The sequence below is a fragment of the Choloepus didactylus genome, chromosome 1 (assembly GCF_015220235.1).
Source record: "Choloepus didactylus isolate mChoDid1 chromosome 1, mChoDid1.pri, whole genome shotgun sequence".
Lineage (NCBI taxonomy): Eukaryota > Metazoa > Chordata > Mammalia > Pilosa > Megalonychidae > Choloepus > Choloepus didactylus.
In genome coordinates, this window is record NC_051307.1 from 159466507 (window position 1) to 159493764 (window position 27258).

Below are 27258 nucleotides of genomic sequence, written 5' to 3' on the forward strand. Positions count from 1 at the left end.
CTTACATCTATTCAGAATTTTTTTGTAATGAAATAATCTTCATCTACTCTTATCACAGCTGCATGATTTTTCTATTCTAAATGTAGGACGGCCATAATACATAGGCATTGAAATTAAACTGGGGGCCTAAGAACAACAGATTTTTCTTCTGAGGTTTTAAGTAACTGTGTGCTACAGACCGTGTCTTTTGTCTTTCTTCTTTTTTAATGTAAGCATTTAGGGCTATGACTTTCACTCTCAGCTATGCCTTTGCTGCATCCCATAAGTCTTGATATGTTGTGTTCTCCCTTTCATTTGTCTCATGATATTTACTGATTTCCCTTGCAATTTCTTCTCTGATCCACTGATTGTTTAAGTGTGTTATTTAACTTTCATATATTTGTGGATATTTCAGATCTCTGCCTGTTATTGATTTCCAGCTCCATTCCATTATGGTCAAAGAGAGTGCTTTGTATCATTTTAATCTTTTTAAATTTATTGAGACTTGTTTTGTGACCCGACACTTGGTCTGTCCTGGAAAATGATCCATGGACACTTGAGACGAATGTCTATCCTGCTGTTTGGGGGTGCAATGGTCTTGTCCATTTATCATATTATTCAGGTTCTCTGTTTCCTTATTGATCTTCTGTCTAGGTATTTTATCTACTGATAGCAGTGGTGTATTGAAGTCTCCAACTATTATTGTAGAGGTATCTACTTTTCACTTTTAAGTTTTGCCAGTGTTTGCCACATGTATTTTGGGGCAGTGTAGTTAGGTGCATAAATATTTATGATTCTTCTTTCTTCTTGGTGGCTTTCCCCTTTATTAATATATAGTGTCCTTCTTTGTCTCTTATAACAGCTTTTGACCTAAAGTCCAATATTAGTAGAGTTACCTCAGATCTTTTTTGGTTACTATATGCATGAAATATATTTTTCCAACCTTACACTTTTAATCTATTTGTATCTTTGGGTCTAAGGTGAGTCTCTTGTTAGCAATATATAGTTGGATTATGATTTTTTTTAATCTAATCTGCCAATCTGTGTTTTTGATTGGGGAGTTTAACCCACTAACATTCAGTGTTATTATTGTAAAGGCAGTTCTTACTTCAGCCATTTTGTCCTTTGGTTTTTACATAATATCTTTTTTTTTTTGTCTCTTGCTTCCTTTATTGCAACCTCCTTTTCTGTATAATTGATCTTTTGAGATGTATCTAACTGATCTCTTATTCATTTCTGTTTCTGTATATTTTTTAAATACTTTCTCTGTGGTTACTCTGGGGTTTATATATTACACAACCTACTTCTACAACCTAGTAATTTGAAGAGATGCCAACTTAGCTTCAATAGCTGTGCCAGTTTGAATGTATTATGTCCCCCTAAATGCCATTATTAATGATGCAATCTTGTGTGGGCAGACATATTAGTGTTGATTAGATTTTGGAATCCTTTGGGTGTTTCCATGGAGATATGATTCAATCAACTGTGGACAAAACCTTTGGTTGGATAATTTCCATGGAGTTGTTGCCCCGCCCATTCAGGGTGGGTCTGAATTAATTTACTGGAGCACTATATAAGCTCAGACAGAAGGAGCAAGCTTGCTACAGCCAAGAGGGGCACTTCGAAGAATACACAGGAACTGAGAGAGGAAGTGCAGTTTACAGAGACACTTTGGAGATGGCCTTTGAAAGCAGACTTTTGCTCTGGAGAAACTAAGAGAGAACAAATGCCCCAACAGCAGTTGAGAGTGACATTTTGGAGAGAAGCTGTAGCCTAGAGAGGAACGTCCTGGGAGAAAGCCATTTTGAAACCAGAACTCCGGAGCAGATGCCAGCCATGTGCCTTCCCGGCTAACAGAGGTTTTCCAGACACCATTGGCCATTCTTCAGTGAAGGTACCCGATTGTTGATGCATTACCTTGGACCCTTTATGGCCTTAAGACTGTAACTGTGTAACCAAATAAACCCCCTTTTATAAAAGCCAATCCATTTCTGATGTTTTGCATTACAGCAGCATTAGCAAACCAGAACAATAGCATGCATGTTCTCTGTTCCCATATCCCTCTGTTTACCCTCTTTATATTTTTGTTGTTGTTGTTCCACTTTACCTCTTTATATTTTGCACATCCATTATGAGAAAATAAGCATTTTTCTTGTTCAATTGTATTCTGATTCTTATAGGAATTAAAGAGTAGAGTTGTATATTGAGGATACAGTACTACTGAATTTTGCATTTACCCTTTTAACTACTATTACTGATAATCTTCATTTCTTCACACTACTCCAAGCCACTCTCTCCTGTCTTTTCCTTTCAACCTGCAGGACTCTCTTTAGTAATTCTTGTAAGGCAGGTCTTTTGTTCATGTACTCTCAGTTTCTGTTTATCTGTGAATATTTTAAACTGTCCTTCATTTTTGAAGGACAGTTTTGCTGGATAAAGAATTTGGGGCTGGCAATTTTTCTCTTTCAGTACCTTAAATATATCATACAACTGCTTTCTCACATCCCTTGTATGCATCAAAGCACTTTGCTCTTGCTGCTTTCAGAATTCTCTCTTTAGCTTTTGAATTTGACATTCTAGTTAGTATGTCTCAGAGTAGGTTTATTAGGATTTATTCTGTTTGGAAGGTGTTGTGCTTCTTAGACATGTATATTTAGGTCTTTCTTAAGTGTTGGGAAATTTTCAGTCATTTCTTCAAATAATCTGTCTGCCCCTTTTCCCTTCTCTTCTCCTTCTGGAACACCCATGACACATTTGCTTATCCACTTTGTGCTGTCATTCAATCCCTGAGACACTGCTCAATTTTTTCTACTCTTTTCACTATTTGTTCTTGTGACCATATGATTTCTTCTGCCTGTTTAAATCTGCTGTTGTGTGCCTCTAGTGTATTTTTTAATTCAATTTTATTGAGATATATTCACATACCATACAACAATTCACGGTGTACAATCAATTGTTCACAGTACCATTATATAGTTGTGCATTCATCACCACAATTTTTGAACATTTTCATTACCACACAGAAAAAAGAATAAGAATAAAAGTTAAAGTCAAAAAGAACACCCAAAACATCCCATACCCCCATCTCTTCCTATTATTCATTTACTTTTTGTCCTCATTTTTCTATTCATCTGTCCAAACACTGTGTAAAGGGAGTGGGAGCCACAATGTTTTCACAATCACCTGGTCACACAGTGTAAGCTATATGGTTATACAATAGTCTTCAAGAATAAAGGTTGCAGTTCAACAGTTGCAGGTATTTCCTTCTAGCTATTCCAATACACTAAAAACTAAAACGGGATATCTATATAATGCATAAGAATAACCTCCAGAATGAACTCTTGACTCTATTTGAGATCTTTCAGCCACTGAAACCTTATTTTGTTTCCTTTCTCTTCCCACTTTTGGTCCAAGAAGGCTTTCTCAATTCCATGATGCCAGGGCCAAGCTCATCCCTGCAAGACATGTCCCACATTGCCAGGGAGATTTGCACCCCTGGGAATCGTGTCCCACATAGTGGGGAGTGCAGTGAGTTTACCTGTAGAGCTGGCTAGAGAGGGAGGCCCCATTCTAGTATATTCTTAATCTCTACTATTGTGCCTTTCATCCCCATAATTTCTGTTATGTTTCTTTCTATATTTTCAAATTATTCTTTATGCTCACAGATTGTCTTCTTAATATCTGTGGTAGTTTGAAGTTCTATGTAGCCCAGAAAAGGTCACATTCTTTTAATCCATTTCTGGGAGTATAGACCTACTGTGGATGGGACTTTTTGATTACGTTATTTCAATTGAGATGTGACCCACCTCATTCAAGGTGAGTCTTAATCCTTTTACTGGAATCCTTTATAAGAGGATGAAAGAGATGAAATTAAGAGAAGCTCATAGAGAAAAGCCCCAGAGAAGTTAGGCATCTGAATACCTTCATTAGTTAACTCTGAAGTTCAGTTTCTCACTCTTATTTAGGGTTTTATTGTTGATTGGCTTTCTGTTAAGGCCCTTCTTTGACACTTGGCCCAACTTATTCTAGACCTTTACAATAGTCATTGTTTAACTAATCAGATTTTTTCAGCTTTTCATCATCTGAATCTTGCCTTGGATATGCAGTACAATTTTTAAGAGTATACTTTTTGTGTAATCATTTCACATCCAGGAGAAAGCTTCCTTTCTTCTGTTCCTTCCCTGGGAATCTTGATCTATTCTGTTTGTCTGTACAGAATTTTCTCCCCAACTCCCTTGTTTTGTTTAAATTCTCTCCCTCACTCAGTGCCCCATTTTCCTTACACTTTTTGGTTCCGAAACTGCCCCTTCTTACAGCAGTTCACACCCCCCCACCCCCACCCTTTTGCTTTCTCTGTGAGACTTTTCTGCCTCTAGTTTCTTCTCCATAAGGGCATCCCATCCTGGGAAGCCAGATGGGATTAATCCAGAAAGGTGGTTCACTCCAGAAAAGTCCATGTTTAGGTGGTCCAGCCAAGAGAAACTGGATTGAGTGAGCACTCCCCTTGCCATCTGTGGTCTCTCTCTCTCCCTATCCCCTTGGGACCCTTTAGTATGCAGTATTCCTCAGCAGCTTGTGTTCCACCATGGGTCTCTGAGGACTTGAGCATCTGTGCCTGGATATGCATGAAGTTCTAATGCCTTTCTGTGAGTGCCTCTGTAGTCTCTGTCCCCAGTGGGAGGTGGGAGAGATCCAGGGCTCTGCCTCTGAGCAGAACTGAGTGAGGGGAGAGGAAAGAGGACCAGTAGTCCAGGATAGAAATTTTCTACCTGACAGTTTTATTTTTCTCTGACTCAGCATTTGTGGAGTCCCTCTCCACTCTCTACCATCCTCCAGAGTTTTATGCAAGTGGGATGAGTCCTTTTATTTGCTAAATCTCTGGGGAGGTTTTTTTAGGGGATATCTTATGTCGCCATGTTGATGACATCCTGGCCAAGTGGTTTTTGACAAGGGGGAAAGGACCACTCAATTGGGAAAAAAAATTGTCTCTTCAAGAAATGGTACTGGGAAAGCTGAAACTCCATATGCAAAAACAAAAACAAAAAACAAACAAACAAACAAAAAGAAAGTGGACCTCTACCTCATGCCATATACAAAAATCAATTCAAAATAGTTCAAAGACCTACATATAAGAGCCAGAACTATAAAATTCTTAGAAGAAAACATAGGAAAGCACCATCAGGACATTGTGTTAGGCAATAATTTTGCAGACTTTACACCCAAAGTACAAGCAGCAAAAGAAAAAATAGATAAATGGGAACTCATCAAAATTTAAAACATTTGTGCATCAAAAGACTTTATCATGAAAGTAAAACAACAACCTACACAATGGGAGAAAATATTTGGAAACCACATATCTGATTAAGGTTTAATATCCAGAATATATAAAGATATCCTTCAATTCAACAACAAAATGATAAACTACGCAATTTAAAAATGGGCAAAAGACATGAATAGACATTGCTACAAAGAAGATACACAAATTGCCAAAAACACATGAAAAGATGCTCAACATCATAGCCATTAGGTTGTGAAATGCAAATCACAACTACAATGAGATACCATTTCACACCCACTAGAATGGCTCCCATTGAAAAAACAGAAAATTACAAGTGTTTGAGAGGATGTAGAGAAATAGGAACACTCATTCATTGCTGGTGGGAATGCAAAATGGCGCAGCTCCTCTGGACAAGAGTTTGGTGGTTCCTCAGAAAATTAAGTATAGAATTACCATATGACCTGACAATTACACTTTTAGGTATATACCCAAAATATTGAAAGCAGGAACTCAAATAGATATTTGCACACCTATGTTCATTGTGGCATTATTCACAATTGCCAAAAGATGTAAGCAACCAAAGCACCCATCAACATATGATTGCATAAATAAAATATGGTACATAAACACAATGGAATATTATTCAGCCATAAAAGGAATGAAATTCTGATACATGTGACAACCTATATGAACCCTGAAGACATCATGTTGAGTGAAATAAACCAGACAACAATGGTCAAATATTGTATGTTCTCACTGATACAAAACAATTAGAATAAGCAAACTCATAAAGTCAGAATCTTGAATATAGGTCATCAGGGGATGGAGTGGGGGGTTGAGAATAGGGAGTTAATGCTTAAAATGTACAGAGTCTCTATTTTGGATGATGGAATAGTTTTGGTGAATCCTTGTGATGATAGTGCAACACTGAGAATGTAATTAACATCACTGAATTATATGTTTGACTGTAGTATAAAGGGGAAATTTTAAGTTGTATATATGTTATTGTACTGGTTTGAATCTGTTATGTATCCCAGAACAGAGCATTTTCTCTTAACCCATTCTTGTAGGGGTAGACCTATGGTGGGTGAGACCTTTTGAAAAGGCTATTTCAGTTGAAATGTGGCCCAGGTCATTCAGGGTGGGTCTTGATCCTTTACTGGAGTCCTTTGTGAATAGGATAAAAGATAGTAAAAGCCCAAAGAGCTTAAAGAGAAATGCCCAGAGACATCTGGAGACAGCCATTGAAACCAGAACCAGGAGAGAAGGACCAGCAGATTTCACCATGTGCCTTCCCATGTGACAGAGGAACCCCAGATGCCAGCAGCCTTTCCTCAGAGAAGGTGTCTTCCTCTTGATGCCTTAATTTGGACATTAGAATTGCAAATTTGTAAACTAATAAAACCCCATAGGAGAAGCCAATTGTTTCTGGTATATTGCATTCCGGCAGTTTTAGCAAATTGAAACAGTTACTAGAATAAAATTATTTTTTTTAATCCATGGAACTGTGACACAGACAATGAAATCTAAATTAAACCATAGAGTTTAGTTAATATACAATTATAAAAACATGCTCTCTCATCAATTGTAACAATGTACCACATCAATGCAATGTGTTAATAGTGGGGTGGTATATGGGAATCCTGTATTTTATGCATGATTTTTCTGTAAACCCACAACTTCTCTAATAAAAAAGAAAGTTGGTTGTGCAAGATTTCAACCAGATAGATACTCAGATATATAGGAACTCACCATGGGAAAATTCAAGAGAAGGGAAAAAATAAAAATGACACACACACAGTCTTGTAGTCTGCCATGGTAAACCACTTGTACATTATCTCTATAAAAATATAAAAAGAAGTTTCAGAAACTTACATATTTCACTTAGGATAGATATACATGTAATGGCAAAACTCGCATTTGTCCATAAAAAATCTCTCATACTGCTTGACAAACAACAATCCATCTACATCTCTCTTAGGAAAACAAAACAAGGCACATAATCATTTCCCCCTTTTAAAATCTTACATTAAAGCATCCTATCAGAAAGGGACTAAGACAAGGAAGACGCTGACTGAATCAAAGATAACATTTTCAGCACTCTAATGGAAACAATCAGAATTGGGTTAAAAGCAAACAGCTTTTGCATTCCAGCAGCATTAGCAAACTAGAACAAGGGGTAAATGTAGAAATTCATTTTAGGAGATTAATTCAATAGATATTTATTGAACATTTCCTATGTGAAGGGTAGGCCCTGTGGACCAAGACAATAAAGCTCTATTGTGGAAGAGAATTTGTTCCAAGGTGTTCCAGTTTGCTAATGCTGCTGGAAGGCAAGACACCAGAAATGGATTGGCTTTTATAAAGGGGGTTTATTTGGTTACGCAGTTACAGTCTTAAGGCCATAAAGTGTCCAAGGTAAGGCATCAACAATCGAGTACCTTCACTGGAGGATGGCCAGTGGTGTCTGGAAAACCTCTGTTAGCTGGGAAGGCATGTGGCTGGTGTCTGGTACAGAGTTCTGGTTTCAAAATAGCTTTCTCCCAGAGATGGTGGTGTGACAGAATCTTAAAGGTGATGGATCGGGGTATCGGGGGCAGGGGGGCAGGGTATGATGGAGTTCTATGTATGGGGTTTGTACTGTTTTTGCAACTGTTCCCGTAAGATTGAATTTATTTCAAAATAAAATTTATTAAATTAAAAAAAAAATGGCTTTCTCCCAGGATGTTCCTCTCTAGGCTTCAGCTTCTCTCCAAAATGTCACTTTCAGTTGCTCTTGGGGCATTTGTCCTCTCTTAGCTTCTCTGGAGCAAAAGTCTGCTTTCAAAGGCTGTCTCCAAAATGTCTCTGTAAAATGCAGCTCCTCTCTCAGCTCCTGTGTGTTCTTCAAAGTGTCCCTCTTGGCTGTAGCAAGCTTGTTCCTTCTGTCTGAGCTTATATAGTGCTCCAGTGAACTAATCAAGGCCCAAGCTGAATGGGCGGGGCCACACCTCCATGGAAATTATCCAATCAGAGTTATCACCTACAGTTGGGTGGGTCGCATCTCCATGGAAACACTCAAAGAATTCCAATCATATCAACACTAATATGTCTGCCCCCACAAGATAGCATCAAAGAATACGGCATTTTCTGGGGGACATAATACATTCAAATTAGCACACCAGGTTTTGTCAAGAACCTTGTCATATACTATCTAAAATTCTTCCGCCTCCCTACCCTTCTGTCACTCTTCTCTCTGCCCAATCCCTTCCCTCTTTCCCCACTTATCCTTCTCAACTTTACTCCTGTCCCCCACAAACATAGCCTAGAAGTAGCCACTATTTATTCATGCAAATGATCTCAGCAAAAATGATATTTATTTCATTATTTTAAATGACAAAGCATTATCACGGTCAGATTCACATTCTGCTTTCACAATAGAAGAAACTGTTTTCATTTGCCTGAGGCCATAAATTCACTGGCAGGAAACGGGGATGATGATGGCAAAATATCTGTGCCGAAAACAAGAGAGAAGCTCCAACACCTGATCACATTTTCACTCCTCTGAGCCTTTTCCCTGTGCCACTTGGTATTTAGCCTCTGCCTCCTTTTATCATTTTATTCTCTTTATGTGTATGACATTGTTAAGTTTATAAAGTAGTCGTTCCTCCAGTGTGTGTGTTGGGGTGGGGGTGGTGGGATAGGCAACAGTATTTTTTAAAACCTTCCCAGTAATTCCAATGTATAATGTGCTTGTGTGAGAACCACTTGACTGGATGAGCTAAGGGCCCTTCTGGCTCTAAGACAATGAATCTTGGAAGATTACGTGCATCTGTGAGATGCTGTACTGCTGAGAAAGTCAGAAGATAGCCTAAGGCTGGAAATCTTGTTTAAAAAAAGAAGTGGATACTGAAGCCAGACTACCTAGCTACAGTATTTACTAAATACGTGAACTTGTACAATTTAACTTAAGCTCCCTCTTTGCCTATTTCCTCTTACGTAAAACTGCACAATAATAGTATTAACTCACAGAGTAGAATAAGAATATTAAACTGATTAGTACATACAAAAACTTAGTGTCTGGCACCTAGCAAGTGCTCAATAAATTTTGGCTTTTTTTTTTTTCATATTATTTGCCTGCCTGGAATGACCTGGTCCTCCCTTTCCTCCCTTGTCTAAATGGAGAGCTCATATTTGGACTTCAGTGATTTGCTTAAGTGTTACCTCTTACTCTGTAAAGTCTTACCTTGCCTCCCTGCATGCATTTGTTTACATGCTTGTCTTTACCACCAACTTTACGCTTCTTGATGGCCAACTTCCTCACCATTAAATCCCTGACCCCAAACACAGTGCCTGGCACAAACTGGAACTCAATAAATGTTTGCTGAATGGAATAGAATGGATTTGAAAACAAAGAAGAGGGAGGGCATGTAAAAGAATAGAAAATGATGGTAAGACTACTGACATCTTTACAAGAACTTATAGACTCAAATATACAAGTCTGCTGTCAGTATCATTGCTCAATCAATGGTAGTCTTAAGTTACCGGAAACCTGCGTGGTTTCCCTTAATAATCCAACCCTCATAAATGCTCAGCAGAACTCACCCTACCTTCTTCCTTTAGCCTCATCCCATGCCTGTCCTCACTATTCCAAACTATCTTAAATTCCTTAAATATGTCATGCTCTTTCATGCCTCTAGGTTCCCACATATGCTGTTTCCTCTTTATGAAATACTCTTTTTTTCTGATTTTTCACCTGGTCACTTCTCATTCATCAAGGTCCAGATTAAATATCACCTTCTCCAGAAAACTTCCTAAATCCACTCCCCTCACCAAATCTGAGCTGCATGCCCCACCCCAGTACCATCCTGGCACCTTCCATCGTAGACTGCATCGCATTGAATTACAACTGTGGTTTTATTTGCTTTTCTCTTCCACTAGACTAGTGAGGGTTTTAAAAGCAGAGACCATGTACTACTAATTTTTATATCTGCAGCACCTTAGCAGTGTCTGGCATGAGTGTTTGTTAAATGAATGAATGGACCATTTTTTAAAATAAAGCATATTTTATTAACAACAAAATATAATAGAACTAAATGATTTAAATGCAAGTAACTCAACTAGGGAGACTTATCCATTAAAATACTGCCTTAATAGAGGGAAATACCTGAAGCTGTCAAACTGCAACCCAGTGACCTTGATCCTTGAAGACTACTGTATAACTATGTAGATTGCATAGTGTGATTTTGTGACTGTGAAAACCTTGGGGCTTGCATTCCCCTTATCCAGTGTATGGACAGATGAGTGGATAAATGGGGACAAAAATTAGATGAAGACTAGGGTGGGATGGAGGGAATGGAAAGATTTAGGTGCTCTTTTTTGCTTTTATTTTTATTTTGGAGTAAGAAAAAGGTTTAAAAATTGAACCTGTTTGATGGTGCTGTGAATAACTGATTGTACACTGTGGATGACTATAGGGTGTATGAATATATTTCAATTAAACTGTATTTTAAAAAGTAGATGAACAATGGGGGGAGCAGGGGAATGGGATGTTTTGAATGTTCTTTTTTTATTTTAATTTTTATTTTATTCTTTGGAGTAACGAAAATGTTCAAAGTCTGATTGTTGTGATGAAAGCACAACTATAGGACGATACTGTGAACAACTGATTGTACACTTTGAATGACTGAATGTTATGCGATTATATATCAATAAAACTGCATTTAAAAAAAGACAAAAAAATACTGCCTTAAATCTGAAATCCTTATTCATGCTTCAAGAATAATAAAACATCAGGGTTTGCAGTATGGTTATTAAGAGAATGTGTATATTTATCTTCTCTATTTTTGCTGCTAGGTCTCCCAGATTTCCTTTGATACTAAATTCCTCAGGCATAGCTGGAGCTGTTCCTTAAGTAACTAGTATCTGCTTTTTGTAATTAAATCATTCTCAATCAATTAGGAAGGATGCTGGAAATACATGTCTTTCAACATCTCCAGGCTGAATTTCAGCTACCATTTCCCTGCTTCCCAGAGCACACTCATTTTGGCCCTGTCAGGTGAGTCCTGGCACCAGCAAGTCCACAGCAGTTTCACGTCAGGATCCCCTGGGCCTGCTCAGGAAAAGCAGGAGCTATTCACCATCATCAGATCTCTAAATAAAAAGCAACTCTTTATTTATTCCTATTACAAAAGCAAGATATGTTTATTATAGAAAATTCAGAAATGTGGGGGGGGGGGGTGGGGTAGTCAGGGAACACTATTCATAAACTTACTACCCAGAGATAATGATTGACCCTTTCAGGTCTTTTTCTATTTGTGTACACTTTTTTTTTTTAATCTTCATTTTATTGAGATATATTCACATACCACGCAGTCATAAAAAACAAATCGTACATTCGATTGTTCACAGTACCATTAAATAGTTGTACATTCATCACCTAAATCAATCCCTGACACCTTCATTAGCACACACACAAAAGTAACAAGAATAATAATTAAAGTGAAAAAGAGCTATTGAAGTAAAAAAGAACACTGGGTACCTTTGTCTGTTTGTTTGTTTCCTTCCCCTATTTTTCTGCTCATCTATCCATAAACTAGACAAAGGGGAGTGTGATCCTTATGGCTTTCCCAATCTCATTGTCACCCCTCATAAGCTACATTTTTATACAATTGTCTTCGAGATTCATGGGTTCTGGGTTGTAGTTTGATAGTTTCAGGTATCCACCACCAGCTACCCCAATTCTTTAGAACCTAAAAAGGGTTGTCTAAAGTGTGCGTAAGAGTGCCCACCAGAGTGACCTCTCGGCTCCTTTTGGAATCTCTCTGCCACTGAAGCTTATTTCATTTCCTTTCACATCCCCCTTTTGGTCAAGAAGATGTTCTCTGTTCCATGATGCCAGGTCTACATTCCTCCCTGGAAGTCATATTCCACGTTTCCAGGGAGATTCACTCCCCTAGGTGTCTGATCCCACGTAGTGGGGAGGGCAGTGATTTCACCTTTCAAGTTCGCTTAGCTAGAGAGAGAGGGCCACATCTGAGCAACAAAGAGGCATTCGGGAGGAGGCTCTTAGGCACAATTATAGGGAGGCCTGGCCTCTCCTTTACAGCAACCGTCTTCCCAAGGGTAAAACCTGTGGTAGAGGGCTCAACCCATCAAACCTATATCGTCCCCTATGTCTGTCTGTGGTCATGTTAGCAACCATCGAGGTGGGGTAGGCCAATACCCCTGCATTCTCCACAGGCTCCTCAAGGGGGCTCTACATATTTTTTTCCTTGTTTTTTTTTTTTTTAACCTTTTTTTTAAATCAGCTGTATGAAAAATAAAAAAATTTTTAAAAAAATTAAAAATAAAACCATACAATAAAAGAACATTTCAAACAGACCATAACAAGAGAGTAAGAAAAAGACAACTAACCTAAGATAATTGCTTTACTTCCAACCTGTTCCTACTTTACCCCAAGAAAGTTACCTAATATAGCAACATTTCTGTGAACTTGCTCCTACTATATCCATCAGAAATTAACAGACCACAGTCATTCCTGGGCATCCCAAGAATGTTAAATAGCTTATCTGTTCTTCTTGGATTATTGTTCCCCCTTCCTTAATTGCTCTCTATTGCTAGTTCCCCTACATTCTACATTATAAACCATTTGTTCTACATTTTTCAAAGTTCACATCAGTGGTAGCATATAATATTTCTCTTTTTGTGCCTGGCTTATTTCACGCAGCGTTATGTCTTCAAGGTTCATCCATGTTGTCATATGTTTCACGAGATCATTCCTTCTTACTGCCATGTAGTATTCCATCGTGTGTATATACCACATTTTATTTATCCACTCATCTGTTGGAGGACATTTGGGTTGTTTCCATCTCTTGGCAATTGTGAATAATGCTACTATGAACATTAGCATGCAGATATCTGTTCGTGTCACTGCTTTCCGATCTTCTGGGTATATACGGAGAAGTGCAATCACTGGATCGAATGGTAACTCTATATCTAGTTTTCTAAGGAACTGCCAGACTGACTTCCAGAGTGGCTGAACCATTATACAGTCCCACCAACAATGAATAAGAGTTCCAATTTCTCCACATCCTCTCCAGCATTTGTAGTTTCCTGTTTGTTTAATGGCAGCCACTCTAATCGGTGTTAGATGGTATCTCATTGTGGTCTTAATTTGCATCTCTCTAATAGCTAGTGAAGCTGAACATTTTTTCATGTGTTTCTTGGCCATTTGTATTTCCTCTTCAGAGAACTGTCTTTTCATATCTTTTGCCCATTTTATAATTGGGCTCTCTGTACTATTGTCATTGAGTTGTAGGATTTCTTTATATATGCAAGATATCAGTCTTTTGTCAGATACATGGTTTCCAAAAATTTTTTCCATTGAGTTGGCTGCCTCTTTACCTTTTTGAGAAATTCCTTTGAGGTGCAGAAACTTCTAAGCTTGAGGAGTTCCCATTTATCTATTTTTTCTTTTGTTGCTTGTGCTTTGGGTGTAAAGTCTAGGAAGTGGCCGCCTAATACAAGGTCTTGAAGATGTTTTCCTACATTATCTTCTAAGAGTTTTATGGTACTTTCTTTTATATTGAGATCTTTCATCCATTTTGAGTTAATTTTTGTGTAGGGGGTGAGGTAGGGGTCCTCTTTCATTCTTTTGGATATGGATATCCAACTCTCCCAGCCCCATTTGTTGAAAAGACCATTATGACTCAGTTCAGTGACTTTGGGGGCCTTATCAAAGATCAGTCGGCCATAGATCTGAGGGTCTATCTCTGAATTCTCAATTCGATTCCATTGATCTATATGTCTATCTTTGTGCCAGTACCTGTGTTTGGCAACTGTGGCTTTATAATAAGCTTCAAAGTCAGAGAGTGTAAGTCCTCCCACTTCGTTTTTCTTTTTTAGAGTGTCTTTAGCAATTCGAGGCATCTTCCCTTTCCAAATAAATTTGATAACTAGATTTTCCAAGTCTGCAAAGTAGGTTGTTGGAATTTTCATTGGGATTGCATTGAATCTGTAGATGAGTTTGGGTAGAATTGACATCTTAATGACATTTAGCCTTCCTATCCATGAACATGGAATATTTTTCCATCTTTTAAGGACCCTTCTATTTCTTTTAGTAGAGTTATGTAGTTTTCTTTGTATAGGTCTTTTACATCTTTGGCTAAGTTTATTCCTAGGTACTTGATTTTTTTAGTAGCTATTGAAAATGGTACCTTTTTCTTGAGTGTCTCTTCAGTTTGTTCATTTCTAGCATATAGAAACATTGCTGACTTATGTGCATTAATCTTGTATCCCGCTACTTTGTTAAATTTGTTTATTAGCTCTAGTAGCTGTATCGTCAATTTTTCAGGGTTTTCCAGATATAAGATCATATCATCTGCAAACAATGACAGTTTTACTTCTTCTTTTCCAATTTGGATGCCTTTTATTTCTTTGTCTTGCAGCATTGCCCTGGCTAGCACTTCCAGTACAATGTTGAATAACAGTGGTGACAGCGGGCATCCTTGTCTTGTTCCTGATCTTAGAGGGAAGGCTTTCAGTCTCTCACCATTGAGTACTATGCTGGCTGTGGGTTTTTCATATATGCTCTTTATCATATTGAGGAAGTTTCCTTCAATTCCTACCTTTTGAAGTGTTTTTATCAAAAATGGATTTTGGATTTTGTCAAATGCTTTTCAGCATCTATTGAGATGATCATTTGATTTTTCCCTTTCAAATTTTTAATGTGTTGTAATACATTGATTGATTTTCTTATGTTGAACCATCCTTGCATGCCTGGAATGAACCCCACTTGGTCATGGTGTATGATTTTTTTAATGTGTCTTTGGATTCGATTTGCAAGTATTTTGTTGAGGATTTTTGCACCTATATTCATTAGGGAGATTGGCCGGTAGTTTTCCTTTTTTGTAGCATCTTTGCCTGGTTTTGGTATTAGATTAATGTTAGCTTCATAAAATGAGTTAGGTAGTGTTCCATTTTCTTCAATGTTTTGAAAGAGTTTGAGTAAGATTGGTGTCAGTTCTTTCTGGAAAGTTTGGTAGAATTCCCCTGTGAAGCCATCTGGCCCTGGGCATTTATTTGGGGGAAGATTTTTGATGACTGATTGGATCTCTTTGCTTGTGATGGGTTGGTTGAGGTCTTCCATTTCTTCTCTGGTCAGTCTAGGGTGTTCATATGTTTCCAGGAAATCGTCCATTTCCTCTACATTATCCAGTTTGTTGCCATACAGTTGTTCATAGTATCCTCTTATAATTTTTTTTAATTTCTTCAGGATCTGCAGTTACGTCACCTTTTTCATTCATTATTTTGTTTATATGGGTCTTCTCTCTTTTTGATTTTGTCAGTCTAGCTAGGGGCTTGTCAATCTTGTTGATCTTCTCAAAGAACCAACTTTTGGTGATATTTATCCTCTCTATTGTTTTTTTGTTCTCTATGTCATTTATTTCTGCTTTAATCCTTGTTATTTCTTTTCTTCTACCTGGTTTAGGATTGGTTTCCTGTTCATTTTCTAGCTTCTTCAGTTGATCCATTAGTTCTTTGATTTTGGCTCTTTCTTCCTTTTTAATATATGCGTTTAGTGCTATAAATTTCCCCCTTAGCACTGCTTTTGCTGCATCCCATAGGTTTTGGTATGTTGTGTTCTCATTTTCATTCGTCTCTATATATTTAGCAATTTCTCTTGCTATTTCTTCTTTAACCCACTGATTGTTTAGAAGTGTGTTGTTTAACCTCAGGTATTTGTGAATTTTCTAAGTCTCTCATGGTTATTGACTTCTAATTGTATTCCATTGTGGTCAGAAAATGTGCTTTGAATAATTTCAATCTTTTTAAATTTATTGAGGCTTGTTTTATGTCCCAGCATATGATCTATTCTGGAGAAAGTTCCATGAGCACTAGAAAAGTATGTGTATCCTGGTGATTTGGGGTGTAATGTTCTGTACATGTCTGTTAAATCTAATTCATTTATCAGATTGTTTAGATTTTCAATTTCCTTATTGGTCTTCTGTCTGGTTGATCTATCTATAGGAGACAGTGATGTGTTGAAGTCTCCCACAATTATTGTGGAAACATCATTTCCTTCCTTTAGTTTTGCCAGTGTTTCATGTATTTTGTGGCATCTTGATTGGGTGCATAGACATTTATGATTGTTATTTCTTCTTGTTGAATTGCCCCTTTTATTAGTATGTAGTGGCCTTCTTTGTCTCTCAAAACATCCCTGCATTTAAAGTCTATTTTATCTGGGATTAATATTGCTACACCTGCTTTCTTTTGGCTGTAGCTTGCATGAAATATTTTTTTCCATCCTTTCAATTTCAGTTTCTTTGTGTCCCTGTGTCTAAGATGAGTCTCTTGTATGCAACATATTGATGGTTCATTTTTTTTGATCCATTCTGCGAATCTATATCTTTTAATTGGGGAGTTTAATCCATTTACATTCAACGTTATAACCGTGAAGGCATTTCTTGAATCAGCCATCTTATCCTTTGGTTTATGTTTGTCATATATATTTTTCCCCTCTCTCTATTAATATCTTTTATTGTACCCATACCGAATCTCTTTAGTACTGAACCTTTCTCCAAGTCTCTCTGTCCTTTCTTTGTTTCTCTGTCTGTAGGGCTCCCTTTAGTATCTCCAGTAGGGCAGGTCTCTTGTTAGGAAATTCTCTCAGCATTTGTTTGTCTGTGAAAAATTTAAGCTCTCCCTCAAATTTGAAGGAGAGCTTTGCTGGATAAAGTATTCTTGGTTGGAAATTTTTCTCACTCAGAATTTTAAATATATCGTGCCACTGCCTTCTCGCCTCCATGGTGGCTGCTGAGTAGTCACTACTTAGTATTATGCTGTTTCCTTTGTATGTGGTGAATTGCTTTTCTCTTGCTGCTTTCAGAACTTGCTCCTTCTCTTCCATGTTTGACAGTGTGATCAGAATATGTCTTGGATTGGGTTTATTTGGATTTACTCTATTTGGAGTTCGCTGAGCATTTATGATTTGTGTATTTATGTTGTTTAGAAGATTTGGAAAGTTTTCCCCAACAATTTCTTTGAATACTCTTCCTAGACCTTTACCCTTTTCTTCCCCTTCTGGAACACCAATGAGTCTTATATTCAGACATTTTATATTATCTATCATATCCCTGAGGTCCATTTCGATTTTTTCAATTTTTTTCCCCATTCTTTCTTTTATGCTTTCATTTTCCATTCTGTCATCTTCCAGGTCACTGATTCGTTGTTCAACTTCCTCTAGTCTTGTACTATGAGTGTCCAGAATCTTTTTAATTTGGTCAACAGTTTCTTTAATTTCCATAAGATCATCTATTTTTTTATTTAGTCTTGCAATGTCTTCTTTATGCTCTTCTAGGGCCTTCTTGATATCCTTTGTCTCCCGTACTATGGTCTCATTGTTCATCTTTAGTTCTTTGAGTAGCTGCTCTAGGTGCTGTGTCTCTTCTGATCTTTTGATTTGGGTGCTTGAGCTTGGGTTATCCATATCGTCTGGTTTTCTCATATGCTTTATTATTTTCTCTTGTTTTTGACCTCTTGGCATTTGCTGAACTTGATAGGGTTCTTTCAGGATTTGTAGACCAATTGAAATCCTTATCTCTAATTTATCAGATCTACAGCTTCGTGGAGCACACTTTCTCTAACTAACCAGCAGGTGGTGTCCACGAGTCACCTGTTCTCCACAAGCCAGTTCTCCCCTGCTTTGCCTTTGTGGTGAGTGGGGGAGTGAGTCTTGTGGGGTCCAATTGGTGTACCAAGCTTGCGTGTGTAGTTGGTGTTGCCTGCCCTGTATATGGGGCGTGTTTCTGGGCAGTCAGGGAGGGGGGGTGGCTCTAACAATCAAATCTCCCTAGTGATCCTGGAGTTTTAAAGCTGCTGCAATAGTCTAATCCTTCAGTTCAGTCCTGCCACAGTTTGTCTCTGCCACTGACCCACAAGTCCTTGGTATTGGCATATGCCTCCTGAGACTTGCGAGTGGGTCCCTCTTCCAGGCCGTGCACCCCCTGGTCCTCTGTTGAGGGATGACTGTGCTATGTCACAGGTGAGTGCCGTCCCCCCAGGGCAGTTCTGGGCTGCTGGGCTGTGTAGGGAGGCTCCCAGTCTGCTGAAATGATGGCTGAATGGAGCTTTGTTAATTCACACTGCTCCACCTTCCCAACTCTGGGACAGTCAGCTGAGGTTGCAGGGAAGGCTAATGTCCACGCCCAGTTTTGTGGTGTGTGCCTGTTATTTGAAGCACTTCCGTCACACTGGGTTGTCTGGGGCAGCTCTGGGCTATGGGGCTGGCGATGGGCAGGAGTGTTTCCTGTCCACCAGGATGATGGCTGTGAGCGGACACCCACCCCCTTTTTTTTTTTTCTTTGGAAGTTGTGGTGTGTAGTGAATTTTCTCAGCCACTGGATTATTGCCTTTTGTCTCAGAGCTCTCTTAGTTCTGCTCTTGACTTGACGTGCCCAAATTGCAAGTCTTTGAAGCTTTCTGTATTGGGCTTCTTAGAGTAATTGTTTTAGAAAAAGAAAAAAGGATTAAAAAAAAAAAAAAAAAAAAGGGCCCTCCTCACAGATCTAATGGGTTATTGAAATGGTAAGAGACAAAGCAATTAGGGCCATTAATGAAAGGTCCACAGGGCAGAGAGATCAGCTTTTCTTCGGGACTTGCATATGAGCCTCAGGGCCTGAGCGCTGCCCTTCCCCTTTCTATGTTCACCAGAACTCCAAAAATCCTCCGCTTTTATTTTGGAGTTTTTCATGTTGTTGTTTTCTATGCCTGTCTCCTCTCTGCTGGGCTGGCTGCTCTCGGATTCTCTGGTGTCTGGTCTCAGTCTATCTATGGTTGGAGTTTAGATCAGTAGAATGAGTTTCCGATAAGGGCTGCCACTGCAGGTCTCCCTTCTCCTTCCCGGTGCTGACAGCCCCTCCTCCCATGGGACTGAGCCTGTCAGGGAGGGGTGCGGGTCCCCTGGCCACAAAAACTTACAGATTTCGCTGATCTCAGCAGTTCGACATGTTCATGAGTGTTGTATGAAGTATGCCCAAAGTCAGATTGCTCTGTGGTGTCCAGTCCACGCAGTTGCTGGCTTTCTACTTACTTTCCTGGAGGAGTAACTAAAACATACAGCTCACCAGTCCGCCCTGTGTACATTTTTTCTTTTCAAAAATGGTATCAAACTGTACATCCTAGATTGTAACTTCCTCATTGTACTTGTTAATACATTGTGAACACTTTTCCATGTCATTAAATATTCTACAACATCCTTTTCAATGGCTACTTAATATAGATCCAGCAATGGACTTTGAACACAACTGGTCACTCATTAATTTCAACTTTCCAAGAGCCGAAAGGCAAATGGAACACCAACTGCCACTGATCCTTACTAACACACAGATGGATCCATAACCATCACAGGACAAGCCACATGAGTGAAAATGAACAGACAGCAATTTCGAAATTTCCCCTTAAATGTAAATGAATGATTTTTGATGGCCAGTTAAAGATTGTGAGTTAAACAGGAGATAAATTGGAGTGTTCATGTTTGCACATTTGGTCTCCTTTCAGACTTCATCTGTGAAAAGAAACTAGTTGAGAATAAAAGTGAACTGAAGTGTGTCTTTATCAATGTTTTACATGCTTATTTAGAATCAACAGATTTTTTTTTTTTTTTTGGTATTGAAAGGATTTGAGGCAACTATTCAATTAGAATTAAAGAAAAAATGAAATAGGAAACATCAAGCACAGATACTTCCGGGCAACTGAAATGTGTTTTCAGATTCGTTGGTCCTGAATATGGCTCTAGATCTTCTAATTTTGACAGCTGTATTTATTAAGCAATTTCTTTTTTTTTCCCAGTAAAAAAACTTCAGAAAATTTATGTGGGAAATAAGTATAAATTTCACTTTATGCTGTATTTTATATCTTAGTTGTGTTTGAAAAGTTTTGATTTTTGGATATATCAAAATAAATAATGGCATTTGTTGTAAGCAGTGTAATCCTCTGCTATTCCCCACCCAGGGTCCTGTCCGGGGCTTGCCTCTGCAGGGTACAGGGAGCCAGGTTCTTGGCTTTGATGGAGACCTGTCCAGATAGCATTCTTCCCTCAGGGTACCTGCTGCTTCCTCCTTTACCTGCTGCTTCCTCCTTCACCTGCTGAACAGGGCCCCGCAGCCCTGCTATTGGGTGGGGGGCAGGAGACAAAGATGAGTCGTGGAGAAGATACTGTTGACACAACCCCAGCAGTTCAGAAGCCCATGGCAGCCTGATGCAGGAACAGGGAGGGAACAAGAGCTGAAGGATTTCCCTTAAGATTTTCAAGATGCATTTTCTCCAGCTATCTTTTATTAACCCAAATGTTTCAAAAAGCTGAAGCTCTTAGGTTTGCAATGATGACTTTTGAACTTCTTCAAAGAGCCCGACTGCTTCTTTCCGTGCTTCGGGTCCTGCGCCCGGGCCACGCCGGTCTTGCCTCTGAGCCCACTGCTGTCCTCCCCCGTGGGCCTCTCCTGGTGGTCCTCACTCTCCGTCAAAATGGGGCCGGTGTGGTCCCCATTCTCGGTCCTCCCGGAGGCCTTCTGGGTGAACAGCTCCGGTACGTACAAGTCTGTCATGCTGTCGTCGCTCTGGGCCCCTCCTCCTCATGCACACGGGCTTCCAGAAGTCTGCTCCTCTGCCAGGCGGCCCATCGCCGTCCATCCAGCCTTCGCTCTTCCTCCTCTTGTGCAGCGGGCAGGCGGGGACGAACCCCACACCCTTCCGACCCTCTTCATAGCTGCACAGAGCCCTCGGGTACTTCCCGCCCTGGGTGTGCCGCAGCACGTGCTCGGATGACTTGTTGACGTGCCGCAGGATGAGCCTGCTGAGTATCTGGTGCGGATTCTTGGTGCTGGGCACAATGTGCTGCTCCAGCTCCGCGAAGTCGAAAGTTCAGCCGCCACCGACCTGCTGCTGGTGAGTCTAGCTGCGGGTGTAGACCTGGAGCTTGAGCAGGCGGCAGAGCAGCTCGTGGCCCGACAGGGAGCACCTCATCTTGAAATCGCCAGCTGCAGCCGCACGCCAGGTGCTGGAGCAGGAAAGCCCGCACGTAGGTGGGGGGTGGGACGACGACGACACACTTGGGCCTGGCTCTTAGTGCGTGGAGCTCAAAGCAATTTTTTGTGTCAGGCCTTATGCCAAGCAAAACTTTAAGTCCAAAAGAACGCTATGAAGTATGTATTGTAATCACCATTTTACAGAGGAGGAAATAGGTTTTGAGAGGTCAGATGACTTGCCAGTTAGTAGGTGTCACAGTTAATGGTGGAGCCAGGTCTGTCTTATTCTAATACCCAAGCTCTTCTGTGCCACACTGCAAAGCAGCCACTTGTACTAGGCCTCCCACCACACCCCTCCATTTTTCAGGTCCTAATCTCTGGAATTTATTAATGTTACTGTCCTACTTTGCTAATGCTGCAGAATGCAAAACACCAGAGATGGATTGGCTTTTATAAAAAGGGGGTTTATTTGGCTATACAGTTACAGTCTTAAGGCCATAAAGTGTCCAAGGTAACACATCAGTAATCAGGTACCTTCACCGGAGGATGGCAAATGGCGTCCAGAAAACCTCTGTTAGCTGGGAAGGCACGTGGCTGGCGTCTGCTCCAAAGTTCTGGTTTCAAAATGGCTCTCTCCCAGGACGTTCCTCTGTAGCAAGCTTGCTCCTCTTCAAAACGTCACTCACAGCTGCACTCCCTTCAGTCTCTTTGAGTCAGCATGTTTTATATGGCTCCACTGATCAAGGCCCACCCTGAATGGGTGGGGTCACACCTCCATGGGAGTATCCCACCAAAGTCACCACCCGCAGCTGGGTGGGGCACATTCCAAGCAAATCTAACCAGCACCAAAACGTCTGTCCCACAAGACCACAAAGATAATGGCATTTGGGGGACACAATACATTCAACCCAGCACCGTTACCTTACATACAAAGGGGAGTTAAGGTTGCAGATGGGATTAAGTTTGCTAATCACCTGACCTTTTAAATACATAGATTATCCTGGATTATCAGGGTAGGCCCAATGTAATCATAGGGAAAGGGGGAGGCAGAAAAGTCAGTCAGAGGAGATGTGACAGCAGAAACAAGGTCAGAATACTGCAGTGTGAGAACTAAAAATCGTGAGCATAAATTCCTGTTGTTTAAGACAAGCCATTGCATAGTATTTGTGTTAGCAGCCCTGAAACTAAAACACCCTGTCAGATCCACAGACACACTGGCATACCGTATAATATTTAAAACTGCATAGCATAGTCAAGAAGCCTCTCCTGCCTACTCTGCTTTTAGCAATATTATTTTAATACAGACTTCACTAAAGCATTAATATTTTGAAATTTACAGGAAGAGTATTCACTCACATACAATGCTTGGCTAATGAATCAAAGACAAGATAATATTGATGATCCCATAGCTTTAAATTGCTATTACCTGTTTTCTTGATGTGACAGGACAGTGTATTACAGTGACTCATAGTACACAATTTGCTTTCATTTGGCTTATGTCCTTATTGTTTTGAGAAAATAACTTGCAATTTATCAAGAAAGCTAGAATCAATTTTTGAAAGATGTCAGCCAGAATTGGTTGGTACTCTTGGGTAGTAACAGCACAGGATTTCCTTAAAGATAGCACTTTGAGCTCATACTGAAGGAATACATGACAACTCTGGTAAATAAAGACTTAGGACCACAAATTAGGACACAGTTTGAATAATTCCTTCAAGTAATCTTTGACTGGGGAACCTTTAAATTTCATGTAATTAATAACAGTTTTCTGAAAATGCAGTTATCAAAGCACATTTGTTCTTTTATAACTGTTTTGCACACCCTGTCCCAAACACATCTACTCAAATCTTCTTCTAGGCCCAGTTAGCAAATTTCAGGACAAATTCACTCTGACCTCTGATTAAGGTATTCCTCTAAGACAGCTCAGAGCCACAGAGAGGGCAAGAGCCATTGTAGCCTGACTCCACCTCCTCCCACACCCGCAGGACCTGTCAGCACATCTCGAGTTTTCTGGGTTGTGCACAGCCCAAAGTGACTCCTTTAATCTGCCATGTCCACTCCTTCAACAGGTCTAGACATCATGTAAGGGGAGCACTCAAGTCGTAAACTCACTTGTGGTCCATGAGTTCCATGAAGGACAAGAGAGTTCTCACTTATTTGTGTCCCTGGCACACAGGGCACATTTAATAAATGTTGATTGGACAAATAAATGTTCAGTCCTGAACTGCGTTCTACAACTGCTTTTTGAATTTTGTGCTACCCTGCTATCAGCTGTTACAACCATAGGCTCTGTTGTTCATTCTCCCATTTCTGCCCTGGCCTCTTCCTTGAGAATGTCCTCACATGTAATCTTTGCCACCCAGCTACAAGTCTACCTGTCTGTGCTGGGGACACTGGCTCCAGATCCCTGAGGAATCCCTGCTGTAAATCTTGCCTGCTCTTGGCTGCCTGCTCTCCTAGGGTTGCCAGAATGACCCAGCCAAGATTCACCTGGGAGAGGGGTCAGCATCTCTTAAAAGTTCTTAAATTGAGGGAACTTTAATTTGAGCTACATTATCGAAGAACTTTCAGTCTAAAAATAGGAAAGTGCTTGAACGTCATTCCTCATACCTCCTTGTCTTCCCAAGCAAATCCTGAATCACTCAGTGTGGAAGAAATAAGGAAGTGGCAATGAAATTTGACTGAAACAAATGCATTAAGGTTATTCACCAAAAGTCTGGCATTGAATATTTAGGATACAAAATACTAAAAAATTATTGTTTTTTTTAAACCATTTTTTCCATTTTCAAAATGTTTTGGGGGCTAGAATAAAATATACTTTGAATTAATATAAGAACAATAAATGTTAATATTATTAGGAGTACCTTTATGAAATATGGAAAGTGTCTTATTTATTTCAAAATACTTCAAAGTATTCATATGAATATTTACCACAAGTATTATGTCATTTTATTAAATCCCATATTAAAATGATTGCCTTATTACTTAGTACTTTTTATTTATACCAGCCACAAGTGATTATCTTCCACATTTTAGATTTTCCAGAGTAAAAGAGACATAATTTTAGACTGGACTTTAAATTGACTATAAACTGGTGTTTTTTTTTCCACACAATTTGTGGACATGATTGTATGGTGGTAACTGTTAGGTATTTGTCCTAAAAATATTATTTTGGGGGTTCTTTGGGATAAATTCTGATCTTTACATCCACATTATTGACTAGTAGGAAACTGAAATTAAATTTGATTCAAAAATTAATAAATTCCATCACTCTATCCATGGGCTTCTTGTTCCTGAGAAAAAAACAACTTATTTTATTCTGAGAGTCTATGGCTTGGCAACCTTGTCACATTCTGGGATCTGGTTTTGTGCTCTTACTTTGATAGTCCACTCTTTAAATAGGTTGCAGCTCTGTATTGCTGTAGCAATAGCTAGCTTTTCTGTTTCCATAACTGCTGGCTACACCACCTAACTCTGTCAACCATCTCGTAGTGTATCATCTCGTAGAGCCAGGGCAGGAATGTGGATGAATTCATCTAAATCCATCATCATCACCGTACCTTGCTGGTGACAGGTCAGTGGTGACTTCCTCTGTAAGCAAGACTCCCTGTGGTGCTAACAGATGCACAGCAGCACCAGAACTGGATGACAGGTCACTCATTTCATGCTAGAAGAGATTTGGGGCACTCCAGCCTGAGTAATAAACTCCTCAGCATGTTAGCTAAAATCAGCTTAAGAGAGGGTTACCTAGGTGAAAGAGAGTCCTTTGCTGGGCTGAAAAGCAAAAACTGACTGAGAGAGTGAGGGACAAAGTTCTCTGACAGGACTGAACTAGGTAGGATGCAGCTGGGGATGAGGCCAGCAGGGTTGGGGATGAAGACTGCATGGTTAAACTAGGAAAGGCAACAGTTACTGGATTCCAGAATGGGCCAGGCTGGGAGGAGCAAGGTATAGTGTGGTCTGAGGGATTAGGAAAGGTTGGGCTGAACTGGGCTATGGGAGAATGGAAGAAAGGCCTGAGGATTTTGCTGGGCTGTCTGTCTGAGTTATAGAAGGGGAGAAAACTATACCTGAGGGGCTTTGAGCTGGAGATTCGGCTGACAGTTCTAGAGCAGAAAGTTAGGGAAGGGATAGCCAAGAGCTTTTCTCTTGGAGTCAACAACTGGCTCTGGAAGGGACAGGACTGAGCAAAAGGAAAGAATTAAGTGACAGCAGAAGGTATGGAAAGGGGAAGGATGGATAAGAGTCATCAGTCTGATTAGAATCAGCTAAATATTCAGTCTTACCATCAGCCTGGAATCACCCAGGCCTCTTAGTCGTATAGGCAAAATTAAGTGAGAAGCCTGGTTCCTCTAGACACAATGGTGGTTAACGACTTTAGTAGTCTGTAATGAACCTTTCAGGAAAGGAAAAGGTTAACTAAGGCTGGAGGGGGGCGGGGGGAGCTTTCCTTATGTGGCAGTTTTCAAACAGGCAGGTTGATTTGGTTTGTGTGAAGGCAATGATGCCTAATTTGGAGCAGAGCAATTTATGTTGTGCCATTTAAAAATCCATCCTGGCACACTGTGATGAATGTGTTGGCTAGCAGTTAAAGACTTGCTGGAATGCAAGAGTCTTTCACCATCTATAATCGACACTTACCCTTCCAGGAAAGAGCCTTTCTAATCTCTGAAGCAGTGGATTTATCAATTTGCAAGAATATGCCATTCTCAATGAACACATAGTTATCATCTATCACTTTCTTACTGTCTTAAGAAAAAAAAAAAAGCAAACAATCAATTTGCAGTGAATCAGCACCTCTTAATTCAGCTGTGCTGGGGTGAAATCTGTTAAGGATGGCAGGAAGCCATTGCTGGAAGGGGAAGGGGCAGGAATAAATGATCCTTTTCTATTTCTCTTATCTTTTTGTATGTATTCGAGTAGTTAAATCACCGATTAGGTAGTATGCTAATTAAATGCGAAACAGATTACCGGGCTGTTCCAATATACTTGTTAGAGTTGTACTTCTTGGTTGCTTATCAGTTACCTAACTCTCATGAGAGAACAAACAGCCCAACTGAGTTCAAAGAAGCCTGCCAACCCCTGAGAATATGCATCAGTTCCTAACAAAAAAGAAACACCCCAGGATCAACAGACTCTACTCTCGAATCCCTCAAACACTATACATACCACCTGCTCACATTTTGTCCTGTTCATGCTGCTCTTTATCCATGAGAAAGCCAAGCCTGAAATCTCTCTAGGGGCCAAGACTTACAGAAATACCAAAGGAATATATTCAAAATTTTACAAATTTTGTTTGGTTTATCATAACTGATTCTCCATAGTGTTCTTCACAGATATGCATCACTAATGAAATTATACTCAGTAGCTTCTCCCATATACTACATTTCATTAAATAATGAAGATATGGTAAGAAAGGTGACCAGATGCCACCTGTTTCAGACCAAACTATAAGCCAAATTTGAAAGAAACTTGACAATGCCAGATTGGATAAGTGGCATACCAAGATTTATTAAAATCACTCCATTCCTTTAATGTCTGTAGAAGAAAGAAAAAAAAAAAAAAATATATATATATATATATATATATATATATATATATATATATATATATATACACATACATATAAAATGCTACTGAAAGGTTGAAAAAAGACTTTACTAAGTCCTTTCATTGGCAGGGGCATTGTATATGATCCACCTAATCAAGAGTTGATTTTATCCACAACATGTATCAAAATGTAAAATGTGTGTACTCTTTGCCCCAGTAATGCCATCTCCACGAATATATCCTAAGGAGATCACCAGTAAAATACACAAAGATGTACATGCAAGGATAATAATCATCATGACTTTCCTTACACAATGAAAAATTGGAAAATAACCTAAATTGTCCACTAATGGGGAACTGATTATAAAATATCAATACAATATTTTGTAGCCACCCAATACTGTTGAGTTTAAAAATAGTATAAAAAATATCCATGGTGTGATTCTA

General features: G+C 39.5%; 1 protein-coding gene and 1 pseudogene across 1 annotated transcript in view; both read right to left on the reverse strand.

Moving 5' to 3' along the window:
* The window catches only part of SLC35G2 (solute carrier family 35 member G2), a 61593-nt gene that overhangs the window by 19567 nt on the left and 14768 nt on the right, over window positions 1-27258 (reverse strand). The gene's annotated exons all lie outside the window — the stretch shown is intronic.
* LOC119527701 lies at window positions 20479-21259 on the reverse strand (annotated as a pseudogene).